At 33.0% G+C, this 17,035-nt stretch overlaps 2 protein-coding genes across 2 annotated transcripts in view; one reads left to right on the forward strand and one right to left on the reverse strand.

The window, feature by feature from the left end:
- Positions 1-17,035, forward strand: part of LOC129803379 (protein ABHD11-like) — an 80,562-nt gene that overhangs the window by 62,142 nt on the left and 1,385 nt on the right. The window lies entirely within an intron of this gene.
- The window catches only part of LOC129803378 (homeobox protein unc-4-like), a 56,516-nt gene that overhangs the window by 9,862 nt on the left and 29,619 nt on the right, over positions 1-17,035 (reverse strand). The window lies entirely within an intron of this gene.

Below are 17,035 nucleotides of genomic sequence, written 5' to 3' on the forward strand. Positions count from 1 at the left end.
CAGTAACATTGAAAAATTTCAACTCAATCGGATAATAAAGTATTCGATTACTGCTACTACCCCCGTTTGAAAATGTATTTTCGAGAAAAAAAAATGCATTTAGAGTTTAGCAATATAAAACACATGTATTTCCATTCAGAATTCTTACAAAAAATTCGTCATTTTTGAAAACTTATAAATTATTTTTACCAACACTTCATGGCCAACATCACTCTTAACATGTTTTTATATAATTAAAATAGGAAAGGCTTCCAAAAAAATTTCAGGTTACTCATAAATTTTAATGATTTTCAAACAATTTTATCTAAGAATCATTCCTGATATCTTAGAACAATCGGAACAATCAGCTCAATATTGTTTTTTGTGTTAAAAATTTTACAAAATTGTTTTAATTTTTTTTTTTTACAAATTTGAAATTATTTTCTCTAAAGATATCTAAAAATCATTTAAAGGAGTTTTATCAATTTTAAGAACATTGTAAATAAACTCATAGTCATGATAATTCTATTAAAATAAATGTTTTTTTATAATTTTTTTGCAAAAATTTTTCTAAAGCTCTTCTCTTCTTCTCTATGTATTTTGGAAATCTTTTAAGGAATTTCATCAATTTTCAAGGCAGAATTCATTAGAGTCTGTTTAAAATATTTTTGACGAATTTTCACAGAGAAAGCTTAGTCGTACATCCGATATAACCTTTGCTGGAAGTCGCTTGTCAATATCTTTTTCCGTTTTCTCGTCAGAAGCATTATCTGTACCAGAGGCATGACTTTTCCTATGTTTCCCATATGTTTCTAGCGTGCCGAAAAAACTTTTGAGTTTATTAGGTGTTTTCTGTCCTTGTAGAATGAATTAGCAAATAATACAAATACAAAATAAAAGCCAATTTAATATAGAATTGGCAACCGAAAACCCCAAATGGGCAACCTACGTAGTTTTGAAGATATCTCGTGAAATGTGTACGAAAACAGGAAAAAAATTACATTAAAACTGGTGGCACTTTTGAGAGGTAATGTCACCCCCCTGATCTGTACTATGTAGAAACAGTGGAATGACAAAATCGGTTTTTGATACAAAAATCTGAGATTGTGTAGAATTTGAGCTAAAATGTTATCACGGCTATTACATTTGCAATTCGACTGAAAATTATAAAACATTTTGTATTAAAATTAATTAATCATGCCTGAAACTGTCCTTTACGTAACTTTGAGAATTAGAAGCGCCAATTACTTGTCAGAATCTAATTTGAGTTTAGATACCCAATTATTAACATGAATGCACTAGAAAATCATTCTACTACTCTGATAGGTGCAATAGTTCAGACCGTTCAAACACTGAAATGAATAATAAGAAATTCTGGGAAGTTTAATATTAATTTGGATTTGTAAATTCATTTTCAGAATTTAAATGCAGAGTATGTAGTTAAAGATTTTCGTAAACATAGGGCTTAGTTGCTGCTTTACTAATATTAAGGTTTAAGCTTGCACCTTTAAGAGAGTTAGGAAAAACATGAAAATTGAAACTGCCCCTTCGTGATACTCCTGCAACTTCCCCTACATTAAAAAAGATTTTGTATGACACTGATGTACTAAACATGTAATTATTAATCAATAACAATTCAGTTTCTATAGTGCAAAAAGTTAAACAAGATAATGAACCTTATAAAAGTTTCCAATTCAAAATAATTAAAAAAAACATTTAACTTCATTAATTTAACAAGAAATTACTTTGCAAAATTCTCTAAATTTCTCTGTTGTTCTTTGCTAATTGGTTAAATTATAAAATTAGTTTTTTTTTCAGGAAAATTAACAAGAGATTTATCTCCTTTGGTGCTACTTTATAACGCGCTTCCCGGAAATAGTGTTAAAGCAAAAGAAAGTCTCATGGTTTCTTGTACAAATATCATGTATAATGAAAATTGTGCCTGGAGCCGTCGGTGTACTCCTGACTTAGAATAACTTTTAGGTGTTGGAGGTATTTAAAATAATTCCTAATTCGTGTATTGTATACCAGATAATGCCACTTTAAGAATTATTATTCCCATTTAAATTATATGCTGTTAATGCTTTCTTCACGTGTTTTGTTAGTCTTTTCTTGAAGCGATAGAAACAGACTAATTTTTTTTTGTGCATTTCGTCTCATCCACCCGCAAAAAGAACCAGGAGATCCATTTCATAAGGAAACGTGTGCAAATGATGATGAAAAAAAAATTAATGGTATAAGGCAGGTGTTGGTAAATTTCGCGCTATAAAGAAATTAAATAGTCATTAAATACTAAATAAAGTCGAAGAGAAGGAGCAAAAAGTATGAGGTGTGCAGTGTTGTTAATTGCACTGGGTGAGAAGAAATTCCTTCATTCTAATCACAAATAATTAAGTGTTCATTTTCCTCTTTTACACTTTCTCATTGGCATATTTTTGCAAAAGAGTGAATGGATGACAGATGAAAATTGATTATATTATTGTTAATATCTGAATTACTCTTCCATCTCATTTTTAACTTGCCCCTGGGCCACAAAACAAGGAATATTTTGGATGGTAAATTTTGGGAAACTTTCTCCTATGTTAACAAGCCTCGTTTTCGGGAGATTTTGTGCTCCAACATGAAGGAATATGGACCATGAAATCAAGTAAATTAATTGTGATATATATGAGCAAATGTATTGTGTGTTGTCTGTCGATTCACGTGGGAGATGGAAATAGTCCACCCTTTTTTGGGGTGTCTCTGCACAATCTTAATTTACCCGAATTTGAATAATTAATTTTAGCATACAAGAGAGAGAGAGAGAGAAAGAGAGGCAGATTCAGGGCGATCCTTACACCATTGTGTGACATGTGATTATAACTTCTGTTTTCTATTGAAACAAAGTATGGTGTGAGGGTTTACGCAAGGGAGATACCACATACTTGAGCGATAGGGTAGGAAATCAAAGTTGAAATGCCTCCCCCATATACTCGAGTTTAGTGGTGGTTTTGTACCAAACACTGGTTACAACACCAATTCCCGTCATCCTCGACGGCGGCGGCAACTCTCTCGTCCTCCAGGGACCCATAAATCTCCACAAAGAAGCAAACTGGGGTTTGATTCGCTTGCATTCAACTGACTCCCGAATAAATGGCCATCCACTCTGTCACAATATGAATTTATGCCTACCCATATGTTTATTTGTGATAGAAATGCTCACGGAGGATTCATCATTCTCTCCTCACACTTGAAAAATTCTAGTAGTTCACCGAAGCCTGGTGCACGCAGAAAGACAGGCTTGTTAGCGATTGAAGTGATTGTCTTTTCATAATTGGCCAACATAATAGAATTACACTTGTCAATATCTTTAATAAATCAAAGAAAAAGGCATAACTTATAATAAAAGGGAAGCACAATTTTTGAAGCTTTATACTTATTTCAGAAAAATGTTTCGGATTTCAATAGGATAAAGACAATTAGAATTATTGTGAAATATACTATACAGTAGACTCTCTCAAATTCGGGCATATGGGACCGAAATGTCAGCCGAATTAGACAGAAATGCGGCCGACAAAGTTTTTGAAATGCAACGATTTTTTATACATGTGCATATAGATATTGAGTTTACACACTGATATAACGTAAATTGCATGAAAATCCCTCAATAATGTAAAATCACACCAAAACTAAGACAAACCATGCCAAATTTGAGCATATTTGATTCAATTGATAATCATATAATCAATACTTGAAAAATGACAACAAACCTTTTTCAAATGTAACCGCTGCCCGAATTAAAAAGTAGCCCGATCTTAAAAGGAGCCGAATTTGCGAGAGTCTACTGTATAGGGAAAATTAGAAAAGATAAGTCACTAATAAACAAGGTATTTCAAACTGATAAGAGAATTTTGGAAAGCAAGAAGGTATCCAAAGATTATCAAAGAAGGTATTCGTCCGGGTGCTTCAAGCCGGATATAATATCCTTCACTAAAATATCTGCATAGGGTAACGTGTGGTATTTCGGGACACTTTTGTAGCACTTTCAAGTTTCAAACAGCTTAACGACTTCTCAAATTATTTTTTTCATTTGGAAAATTGTTTTGATGGTACAAAAGTGTCACCAGTGTAAAAATGAGCTAGTCAAGTTTTTCATCAGCAGGGACAATGACTTCTTCAATCGTAGAAGTGTGAAATTATTATCAAAGTGAACGAAAGTTACCGAATAAAATGACTCATATATCATTTAATTCAGATACTCCGAACTATGTTATTTTCATCTTCAAAATAAACCTTAAAAGGACTCAGAACTTTTTACTTCACCTAATATTTCTGAAAATCAGAAAAAGAGATGGCAAATCGTCCCAGCTTTGCGGAATGCTCGAATTCACGAGATTGAGCTCACCGTGAATTAGTTTTTTTGCATGATTTTTTGGTATTACTGATCTACTAGAGATCAAATTGATTCATAAATCACAAAAGCATTTGAAAATCAAAAAAATCGGTACTTAATCGACTCATTATCGATAAAGACCGATGCAGCCGGGTTCGGAATTTCAATACCTTTCCAAAAAATCTAAAGTAAACCAAATTGGTTGAAAAATAAGCCTTCCAAAGTGGTTGACTTTTGACCTTCAATAATTCAAAATGGCGAATTTTCCGGTCATAGGTATATTTGGGCGATATATGCGCCTGGACTACCTCTAAAATATATCCGAAAATTATTGAAAAAGCTTGGGCCAATTTTGAGAAAAACCGAAAAATCATGTTTTGGCGGGGATAGTGGGGGGAGCGTGGGGAGGAAAAAAAACGTCAAGAGATATTATTTTTTTTATTGTGGGTCATCTAAGACTGGAAGTCGATATCTCTTACCGTTTAAGCTCCAGAACAGTGAAAAGTTGAAAAAAAGACGATTATACAACTTCTCTCTCTTTGAGTTCGAGCAGTAAAAGTTTAAGCACTTTATAAGAGATAATTTTGGAGGAGAATAAGAGAGTGACAAATAAAAGAAAATAATTGTGAGAAAATCGACGTTAAGGAAATTTAGTAGAAAGGAGCCGGAGTTCGTCGGAAAGTGGAGTCACTCTTAGAAAGCTTTCGGCTCGGTCTCCAAGCCTTTATCAGTGGCTGGAGCATAAAGAGAGCCTTCTTTATTTCCTTTTTCATTTAACACTTTTTTCTTTCTTCTGTATAACAAAGAAAAAATTGATGAAAGAAAAAATTTGTTAATTGAAAAAGGAAATAGAGAAGGCTCTCTTTATGCTCCAGCCACTGATGAAGGCTTGGAGACCGAGCCGAAAGCTTTGGGAAGATTTGCCGTTTTTCTAGGAGTGACTCCACTTTTCGACGAACTCCAGTTCCTTTTCATTAAAGGAAAATAACTTGTATTTAAATTAAATAATTATGAGAAGTCATTGAAGACCGGAAGGCGGTATGTGTTCCTATTTCGCCACTAGGAGCGTAAGAAACAAACATATAAATAATTAAAAAAAACAGTGTAGGTTGAGAAACATAAATTATTGGTATTTCATCAAGTCATCACTACTAATTGGGACTAATAAGAAGTCAGATTAAAAATTAAAGCCTTTCATAAAATTTAATCTTGATTAAACCGTGGTCTAAATAGGGGAGTAATGCGACACATAGACTCTTCCTCTCATTTCCTATGTTCACCTCCGGTCTAGATGGCCTAGCGGTCTAGATGTCTGGTAGGCCCCAGTACATTTAGGTGAGTGATGGAAGATTGGGTAACCAACTTCAATGGGAAGTAATGAACCGGAATTTAACGAACAAGGGATCTTGTTCTTCTAGAAAGGGTTGGGTGAGAAGCTAACAACTGGAACGGTCCTGGAGCGAGCTGACGGATAGTTACCAGGATTGGAGGTGTTTAGTGCGGGGGACCTGTAGGGGAATTCTGTAATTTTCGTGCCATTGTCACGCGTGAGTTCGAAATCTGACAATGCCATTCGAGCTTTTTTTGTCATATCATATGAGTTCGAAAAAGCACTTCATTGAATTTTTAATGAAATCCCTTTACTTGATGATTTTATGAATATACAGTACATCTTCGTTGATTTATTTAACAAAATTCATTGTTATTTGAATTGCCAGAAATCTCAAATATGTGACTTCTGACAATGCCACGTGAGCTGAAATGACAATGTCACGGCAACTGAATCGCATTTTCGAAAAAGCTCACCTAAGATTCGAATTTTAAGTAAAAGTAAACCCGTTAAGAAATGTGGCATCCGAGTGGAAATAAATAGATGGTTGGATGAGGGTGAACTGAACTGATGATTTATTCAATCTTTGGTTTTTATACATTTATGATCCTATTTAGAGGACCGCTACTTCATAGTCCTAATGGACTTTGCCATCTTATTGTGGGTCTTCTCCAATGGATGGTACATTGGACCCTCTTTGATCTTTGTCTCATACATTTCAAGAAATACGCTCTCTAGAATTCTTTAGTTTCGATTTTGAAAACGAAATCAACAAAATTGGATGAAATATTTGACCTTGCATCCTGTGAAGCTTTTTTAAAACTCAAGTACGTAAATGATTTTGTAAATAAATAAAAGGAAACTTGTTTTTATAAAGATGTTTTGGAAAATTTAAGAAATACAACAAGGTCTTTGACGGTGACAGTATTTAAGTCTATCTGCGAATTGGCGGCTAGACTTAAGAACGAATGGGCGACGATAACTCACTTGTCTTTAAAAGTTTAACTCAACAAAATTAGCAATTTCAATGTTTTATTTAACAAAATCGACTTTTATTGCGTGATCAACAACCTTTCTTGAACAGAGCAGTAAATTTCGATGATTGTGAAATAGAGCCTGCCGACAGGAATCCGGAATAGGAGATGAAGAGGGATAGTTATGATGGCATTAGTGTAGGCAGTGATGAGAGCTTTTCAGGGCTTTTCTCCATTCACTAGTTTGAAGAACAACGACAGTGCATTTGTTAATTACTATTCATGACATATAAATCTCTGTCCATTCAGACACCCGGATTTTTATTGCACCGCAGATGTCTCGATTTCACAACTTATTGAATCAGATATTTCTTCATCATAGGACACTATTACTGACCGATCGACGAGATTCCCGTATTAGTGTGATCAAATCAATTATCTGAATTTTGATGATTAGTCTATGAATAATTCGTAGTCTTTTCAGACGATTTACGTTTACATGCTTTCAACCGATTTCTTCAAATCGGTTTAGAAATATGGATTTTGGTAATCTTGTATTTTAACTTATCGTGAAGTTAACACTGATTTTTTTTTCATTATCAATGTCAAAGTACGAAATGTCTAACATGATAGTCCTTAACACATATTCTAATATTAAAATGATGTAGTTAGTGGAGCTATTTACGAGTTAGGTATCCGGAAAAATTGTGTCCGTTGAACAGGGATATGGGTGTGAAAAGAAATGAAGATGAGCATTTTTTCCTATAAGGTATTTTGTGTGCTACAACTCAATTAAGATATTGTGAGCTAAATTAACTTTTAAAGTATATGAGGCGAAAGATATTGATTTTTTTTTCTATATGGCTATACTCCAGAGGCTTTTCACTTATAAGAAAGGCCAAATTGCATGTCTTGAACATATGATTTGCAAGTTGACCCGTATTGTCCCCAATCAAACCCTTTTCTTTACCATCCCCAGCTCGGAAATTCAATTGCATGAAAAAATTGGCTTGAGGCGCACTGCCCTTAATTTTCCACATTGCTGTCATATGATTTGTGGTCAGTAAATTTATGCAAAGTTGTATGAAATTAAACACATGTGGAAAATAATGTTCTTTTGTATTTAAAATTTATAGTATTTCATCCAAAATTTAAAATATAATATGACTATGCGATCAATAATTATAACGTAATACTAGAATTTTGCAAAGTTTGTTGTTCCCCTGCGTCATTATTCTTTTTGTATTTACCGCTTTACAACCATTTTGAACCGATTCATATAATGACATCAAAACTTTTCCAAAATAAAGGGGGAGGTAATGCAATTCAATTTCGGATATTGAATAGAATATACTACCGGTTTATATTAGGTGAAGTAGAAAGTCCTGAGTGCTTTTCACTAGATGTCTTTCGATCGTGAGAAAGGTCTCACGATATATAAATCACATAGGCACCGTTATCTAAACGGTGTTTTCGATGTTTTCAAGGTGACAACAAACTTCAAAAAAAGTTATTTGACAGTTTAGCGCTTGATAAAGCCAGTTGTAGATTTCCAAAATGAAGAGAAAATCCGATATGTTCTTCAGTATTATTACGAAAAAGTGAAAAGACCTTTCTTGTAATGTTTTTAAACTCAATAGAGTATCTGACGCAATAGCAAAACGATTCCGTTCTGGGAAAATAGATAACAAAGATACGAAATGCTCTGGTAGGCCAATTTTCGAAAATGTCGATAAAATAATTAAAGTCATTGAGTTGTACTAGCACATGAAGCACATGATCACTGATACTACTGCCTAAGAATTGATGATTAGCCAGAAAATAGTTTGGAACTATTTGCACAAGGCTAGATTCAGGAAGAAGGTATGTCTATGGGTGACATACGAATTGTCGCAAAAAAAAAACCTTTTGGACCGAATTGATGTGAGCGATTCTTTACTGAAACGCAACAAAATTTACTCATTTTTGAAACGGATGGAGACTGGCAATGAAAATTGGACTCCATACGAGAACAACAGTCAGAAAAAATCGTGGTCCACGTGTGAAAAGCCAGCCCAAACGTTAGTTAAGTCCGGATTAACGGCCAAAAAAGTTTTTCTGTATGTTTTGGTGGGATTGGAAGGGAATTATCCACTATGAGCTGCTTCTCAAAGGTCAAACGTTCAATTTCGAGATCTATTATCAACAACTCACCAGATTAAAGAAAGCGAAGGACGAAGTGCCCAGAATTGGCCAATAGGAAGGGTGTTGTGTTCCATCAAGACAATGTCAAGCCATTCACTTCTTTAATAACAAATCAAAAGCTTCGAGAGCTTGGACGGGAGATTCTACCGAATCCGCCGTAGAGTCCACACCTTGTATCAAGTGATTATTACGTTTTCAAGAATTACCAAATTTTTTTTGAAGGTACAAAACTATCCCCAAAAGAGATCGGTAAAATTGAGCTAGTCAAGTTTTTCACCAGTAGGCACGAAAACCCTTTCAATCGTGGAATTATGAAACTTGCTTCAATATGGGTACAAATTCCTCCAGTTTGTAGAGACAATAAACTCACATTATCTGATAATCTTTCAATCCAGCCTTATTAAGACTTGTCACAACACTCATTAAAAATAATGAGTTTTGTTTCAACCCAAAATAAAGGTTTGGGCTTAGTAATAAGTATTATCAATTCCGTTAAGCATCGGGCGATGGGACAGCTAAGAAAAAAATGATTTTTCCCAAAGCTTTCGGCTCAGACTCCAAGCCTTCCTCAGTGGTCAAATCTGATCTCTTCTTGTTTTGTGATAGATCTTCTTAGTTCACAGGGCATAGGATCTGAGGCACTGCACTTGTCTCTTTCAGCTATTTTCACAATTTTCTTATTGATATTTGTTCTGTATGTCTTTCTTGGGGTTTTTTTGTGAGACTACAAAGAAAGACATACAGAATAAATATCAATAAGAAAATTGTAAAATAGCTGAAAGAGACAAGTGTAGTGTCCCAGATCTTATGCCCTGTGAACTAAGGAGACCTATGACAAAACAAGAAGAGAACAGATTTGACCACTGAGGAAGGCTTGGAGTCTGAGCCGAAAGATTTGGGAAAAATCAATTTTTTCTCAGCTACCCCATTCCCTGACGCTTACCGGAATTGATAATACTTAATTCAATCGTCGGAAAACACCAAAAAATTAGTAATAATTCTCACTTCTTATTGAGCTGTTTTAATATCCATTTCATGAAGGACCTTCTCCAAGTAAAATAACTTTGGAAAGCCTATTTTTCAACGGGTCCCGGTCAAAATCCCGAAAGCCAAAATCCCTAATGGGCCAAGATCCTGAATTCGTAAATATCATAGCTTCTCCCACGATTGCACCCGCGCTCGCTGGAGGCAAAGGAATTTTTTTGTGTCTCGGAAAATTATTCCACGCATTATCCACTATATAATTTCATCCCTTTCAGGATTTTGAACATTCGGGATTTTGGCTGCCCCCGTTTTCAACAGGTTAGAGTAGGTTTGAATAACCGATAATTACTTTTTTGTCCGAAAAATATTTAGATTACTAAAAACGGTTCAGACCGGTCGTGAATCGGGTATCAATATAAGAAGGAGTGCGGTGGGAAAAACTTTGCGAAATATTCAAACTCGTGATCATGATGCTTTTCCCCATGGATTGGATTGGTAATCACTGAAAATAGACAAGTAATGCTACACCACCTAAGTCACGAGTTCGAACATTCCGCTAGGTTAGTACGCTATGTTAGCCCTTATGCTACATAGTTTTTCTGTGAGTTTTTGTAATAACGAATATAATTGAAATGTTTGAAGTGTCAATGAATGTTCCCGAATGACTCTGGTCAGTTGTATGAAGGAGCATAAGGGGAAAAGTATCACAAGATAAAAAAAGTAAGATATGTTTACACAAAATTCTCTCCAGAGACTACAAATACCAGAGGGATTTTCAGTGTATTTTGTGTTTCTTTTCATCCGTGAAAAGTTGTCTTTAACACATGGTAATTTTATTTCCAAGTTACACATGAATTGGAAGAAAGATATGAACATGCAGACTATTGAAATGTACCATTTGGCACATTTATGAGCCACAGTCTTAAAGAAAATTACACATACATCCTCAATTTTAACCAATACTTGGGGACTTATTTTGTAAATGGATAAGCAAATGTTTATCAAAGCGTCTGAAAAGAACAGATTCCTCTTCCTCGAGCAGTTTGAATCTGGTAATTCATTCAGCAATACTTGAGTTATATAGTTGTAAGTCTGTGATTTTTGTTGGGAGTATATTTTGCCACGAGAGCTTCAATAAAAGTGTTGATCTTTCTTTTTGTATTACCATATAACTTCCAATTGAATTATCAATTCACAAATTGCTACACAGTACATTAAATCCAATTTGCAGGAGGAGACTTTTACCACGGTGTGCATAACCAAAGCTGTGCAGAATGATTCACTTCACACGATATACCAAACGTAAATTGATAGTCTACGGAATTGCTTTGCTTGTAGTTTATGCGATCTTTTCATCCGGCTACAATAAACATCGCACTGAAACTACCATCGTCAATGCAAAACCTGAGAAAGTTTGGGAATTTGTGGCTGATTTCAGCAAAATGAAGTTACTTAATCCAACAATGTGAGTATTTAATTTCATAATTTTTCCTTTAATTTTAGTTCCCATTTAGTAGCGTCAAATAAAACCAATAAAACGGAAACTTTTCTTCAATTACTATGCGGTTAGGCGTACATTATTATCTAAAACAATATAAAGTGATCTTATGCTAAAGGAAACTGGCCAATAACTATGATTAAATGTATAGCTTATAGAACGCGCAAAGCCGTGTAATTGTTTATGCATGAATAGAGAAAGAAGAGCAAAAGCAACTAATACACATGAAATGTGATTTTGATCCCTGTATAAGTATGAACAGATCACTACGGACCGGCATTCTAATGCCCGAATGTATAATAGCATATTAAGTAAATGACGTTTTAAATTGGAATGTGCAAAACTATTTATAACGTGTATTATTCTGGAATTACTGATTTTAAGTTTTGACCGTTAATAAAGAGAGTATGGGGCAGTTTCGTGCATTAATTTAATATAAAACTTTCCAAATGATTTAATTAATATCATAAAAACAAACTGAATCATAACTTTATGTTTTTTGTGAAATACATTAGCACAAAGTTCAAAAATCAAATAACAAACTGTGCTTCAACACTAGCTTGTGATAAAGAAAACGATTTCAACTTCTCGAGGCAGTTCCCTAATCTGATACAATTTAATGTAAAATTCAGAATGTTTCTTTTATTAGAAAATTCAGTTTTGAACACTTTGTATCTCTATATGAAATTTCCTTATAATGTAATCATATTAATTTAAATATTTCAATACATATAAAAGAACTTTAGAAGTGCTAAAAGTCTTCTTAATCTTTAAATACAATAAAATTACTTTAAAAACTTTTTCTTTGGTTTTAAAATACTTTGAAACCATATTATTATTTATTTTTAATGCATTTGGAAATATTAAAAATAAAAATGTTGCCAAGTTCCTTCCAGGTCAAGAAAGTTTCATAAAATCAAAAATTTCTATCGCTTTATTTTTCAGAAATATTGTACGTATATATCTCGAATCTATTGCACTCTTTTTTCTTCTTGTAATCATCAATTCAGATCTGGGTGCGAAATTTTGATTGTATTAAACTTTCCTATTACGAAAGGTATAAGAAAGCAGTAATTTTATTTTTTTTAATTTTGATTGTTTTTGCGAAGTTATTATTTAACAGATAGTGAACAGGAAAATGGATCTTTCTTGATCTCTCTTTCTTTAATTCTTCACGACGCTTAGAGTATGGATTAGACTGAAAATTAATTCCAAACAATTTTTTTATATATTTTTTTTAAATATAGAAACTTGTCAAGACTTCTCTAAAGATAATTCTGAGTTGTTTTAAATTTAGCTCGTCTCTTCAAAGTGAAAGTATTCATTAAGTTTTGCACACTAAACTTGTAAAACTTTTGCTAATATTTGTGAATTATTATTTATTTTGTAAAACTTTTGCTTCTGAGCAAACTAATTTGCAAAACAAATTTTAGTTGTATTTTAGATGTGTAATAATATGGATTACCAATAAGAATTCTTTGCACAGTAATTTTTGCAACAAAGTATCCAGATTGATTCTTGGTGTTCTTTTTGGACATCCTTATGCTGCGAATCCTTTACAAAATCCGTATTGAAAACCATTTAATATCATTTAATTCCTACATTTCATTCTTTTTTATTAAAGTTTTAATTTTTAGCCTTCAGCATTTATTTGCATACTTATTATGCGATAATACATTCCAGCTTAAGGTGATGTGAGTTATGTATTTAATCAATTCATATGCTAATTATAATGTTTGCAAATACATTTCATAGAGGCATTGAAATAACACGTTAAAAAACTATAATAATTGATTTTATTAATTAAAACAGAGTCATATTACTTTGTAGTTTAAAAAGCTATAGAGGAATATTCTGATTCACTGACTAGGTGTTGAATTTATACTATGAGACTTTTATATCATAATAAAAATATGCTTTAAATTAAATTCCTCAGAATATTTGAGTAATTCTGTTATTCTTGAGAATAAAAATTAAATTAGACATTAGGATTAGGGGCATACAATAAAGATCTCGTGATGAGGTCACCTACCTCATAAAAATGCGATTCTTCAATGCGAATTTTGATTGTTGCAAACTCGAACGATATTCATACATTAATTATGCAAATTTCATTCAATAATTCTTAAGTAACATATTTTCGTTATTAATGGGAAAAATTGTAACAGAAACGAAAAACAGTGTGAGACGCTTTAAATTCATTTCATTCACTCTCACTGAAATGTCAAAAATATGTTTACAAAACAAAAGTTATTGTGCGTTGGGCATAACGCTCAACGCACGATAAAATTTGTGTGTAAATACGTTTTCAAAATTTCATATGAGAGAAAGCGAGATGATTAGATCTCTCTTTCATTCACTCTCACTCAAATGTCAAAAACATGTTTACAAAACAAAAGTTATTGTGCGTTGTACATAATGCCCAGCGCACAATAACTTTTGTTTGTAAACATGTTTTCAAATTTTTCTATAAGTGTGAGCAAGATGACTATATCTAGATCTCACTCACTCTCAGTGAAATGCCAAAAACATATTTACAAAATAAAGGCTTTTGTGCGTTGTACATAATACTAAAATCATTGGAAACACTGCACTTTTCAAACATAGAACATTGGTGTTTATATGAGCCATGTCCCAAATTACAACACAAATAAAAATAAAAGGACCAAATTGATCCAAATTTGATCTTTTGCAAAAGATAGAACAAATGAACATGTCCTATTATGAAAAATTCAGTTCCCCTATCTAAATGATAATTAATGAATTACTGAAAGAACTTACAACATTTATTAAAGTTAACTCAAATAAATTTCAACAATTTTAAGATGCATCTTAACATGGTTAGGTGCATTTAAAATTGTGAAATTAATTCTGAAATTTTTTCTTTGTTTTAACAGATCACTCAATAAATCCGTATAATGACACATAGATCGTGCCACTATCAAAAAATCTCGATTGTATTGCGTTAACCATCTTTCAAATGATATGTGGTAGAATTTGACAGCAATTAGATTATAAACAGTCGAGTTCCTCAAGTATGATCTCCTCAAATGTGAATGATGCACGGTTGAATTCAAAATGTAAAATTTGATGTTATGTGAGGAAAGTTTTAGAACTACTTTTATCTGTTATTTCCTCAATATTATCGTATTAAATTGACTTGCTAAACAAATCTCATTTATTTAACAATAAATTGGATTAATATAATTTCTAAAGTGAGGAACTCTTATTGGAGTTCTCATGTTACACATGTTAAAAATAACCTAAGTTTTTTTTTTTTCAAAATGAAAAATTCTGCAATTCGAGTTTTAATTAAAAACTATCATTTACATAAGAAAACGATAACATATAGGGGAAATTACACTACCTTCGAACGTTCATGCCTTCGAATAATATGAATTAGGTGTGATTCCTTCTAATCACACCTATTTTTTTTAATTTTTTCCTAAGAGACTGACACATTTCTATTAATTATTAGTTAGCTTATCATCAATTAATTATAATTATGTGATAATTATGTATAAGTCTCTTAGGAAAACCAAATGAAAATTCACATTATTCGAAGGCATGGACGTTCGAAGGGAGAGTACTTTCCCCTACCAAGTGCAAAGTATAGTAGAGTTCCTCAAATTTAAATGATGGTTGAATTCAAAATGTAAAATTTGAGGTTACGTGAAGAAAGTTCTGCGTGAAGTCTGAATTAGAACAATTTTTCTCTGCTGCTTCCTCAATATTATCGTATTATATTAACTTCCGCATCAAATTCAATTTATTTCACAATAAATTACATTGATATTTTCTCTAAAGTTATTTTTCTCAATTAGGGAAAGTGCATTTCAAATCAATTTCGTTACGTTTTTGAAAATATTGTTCAAATTTGAGGAGTGTAAAATGTCATCTATACCCCCCAAATGTTCAAATTTGAGGAACTCTACTGAAAATAGATATTAACCGGACTCTTCACCGTTAGTTAGAATAATCAGATGTGATGTTCGGACTTTGTTTTTGTCACACTGGAAGCAAAAATGGCACTAAAAGAGATCTGAGTGCCCCAAGTCAATATTTTAGAAAACGTCGAATAATCAATGATATTGTTTTGAGTGCCCTCAATGTGAAATTAAGGGAGGTAGCTAAAATCACAAGGATGCCATATGATTATATATATAATCCATATATGCCATAATCATACACTACATAATATGTTGGATATAAAGAATCGTAATGGCAATCGTATTTGTCGCTGAGTTTGAACTGGTCTTTCAGCCACCATATTCGGAGGACTAGGACTCAAGGGAGTTTTAACAGAAGAAATGGCTAACCGAGTAGCAATTTTTCTAAAAGCACGATCTAATATCTGAACTTGAACCTTATTTTGAAGAGTTTTCGAAAAAATCCTTAAAAAATAAAAAGTTGAATAATCTCAAAAAATGCTATAGGGGAAGGTTTTGAAAGTTCGTATTAAAAAAGGAATCCAAGATTTAAGATTTTTTACTGAATGCCACACAAACCGAATCAATTATATCACTATATCAAAATAATCTCTTACTTATTGGGTTCATAATTCTGCCTCACAAAATTTCTGGAAGTCCTTGGATTTTCCTCTACAGGAAAATGAAAATGTAGCAGCAGTTTTGCCCTGGTGCCCTGGTGCCCTGGTTAACTCAGCTTCGTACCACTCTTTCCCACCTTTGTAAGCCACATTTTCCCCGGAAACAGTACACCGGACACAAAAATTTGGGCATCATTACTTAGATGGAACTTTCATCTACTCGTTTTCACCATTTCTAGGAGGCATCATTCATTAAAAATCAATTTTAAGCTATTTCTTTAACACATATTTTTTGACACTCGGAAAACCATTTTTTCCCTGCATTCTGACAGTCAATTGAGAGCTTGGTTAGGTATGATTCTCTCATAATCACACCTAATGTAATCCTCAGATTTTCTCTAACACCTCCAATGGGTCTTACACAACATATGTCAGACGTAACTGATTTCAAAAATGACCAGCCACCAATTTAAAGTGAAATGTGAGAAGTTCCACTTTAAAACAAGGAAAATTTAATGAGAAATACTCAAAATACATCGAAGTGGCAATTAAAGAATCACATCTACCATGAGAAGTCTAGTTTCATCACTGCACAAATCATAAAGTAGTAATAACACCTGTAATCCTTGTTTTTTCTCTAATGCCTCGAATCTGTCTTACAGAACATTTTTTGAACATCAGTGATTCTTAAAATTACCAGTGATTAATTTAAAGTTAAATGTAAAAAAATTCCGTTTGAAAACAAAGCAAATTGGATGAAAAATTCTCAAAACGCACCGCATGGGCAATTAAAGAATCACACTTACCATAAGAAGATTCAGGCTTAATGTTTAATTTGACAGAAGTGAAATAAAAACATCTGATGAAGTCTCATTTTGATGGGGAAGTGCGTGTTTTCCTTCGAGATTTTAGTGAAAATTGTTTAATATCCCAATTTTCTTGTGAATTTATTCAGTGGAATCTCTGATGAATCAAATATCCCGAGCGGCGTGCACAGTGTGACCCAAAATAGTGAGGAATTCTCAAATTCGGTGGTCAGTAATTTTGACAGATGTTCTTACGAAACTGCAAAATTCAATTTTCCTGAGCTGCAATGGTGGTAAACTTTATGAATTTTCCTCCACGCACAAAAGCGACCCCCTTCAAGCAAAAGATTTTCACGGTA

Source organism: Phlebotomus papatasi, chromosome 2, assembly GCF_024763615.1.
Source record: "Phlebotomus papatasi isolate M1 chromosome 2, Ppap_2.1, whole genome shotgun sequence".
NCBI lineage: Eukaryota > Metazoa > Arthropoda > Insecta > Diptera > Psychodidae > Phlebotomus > Phlebotomus papatasi.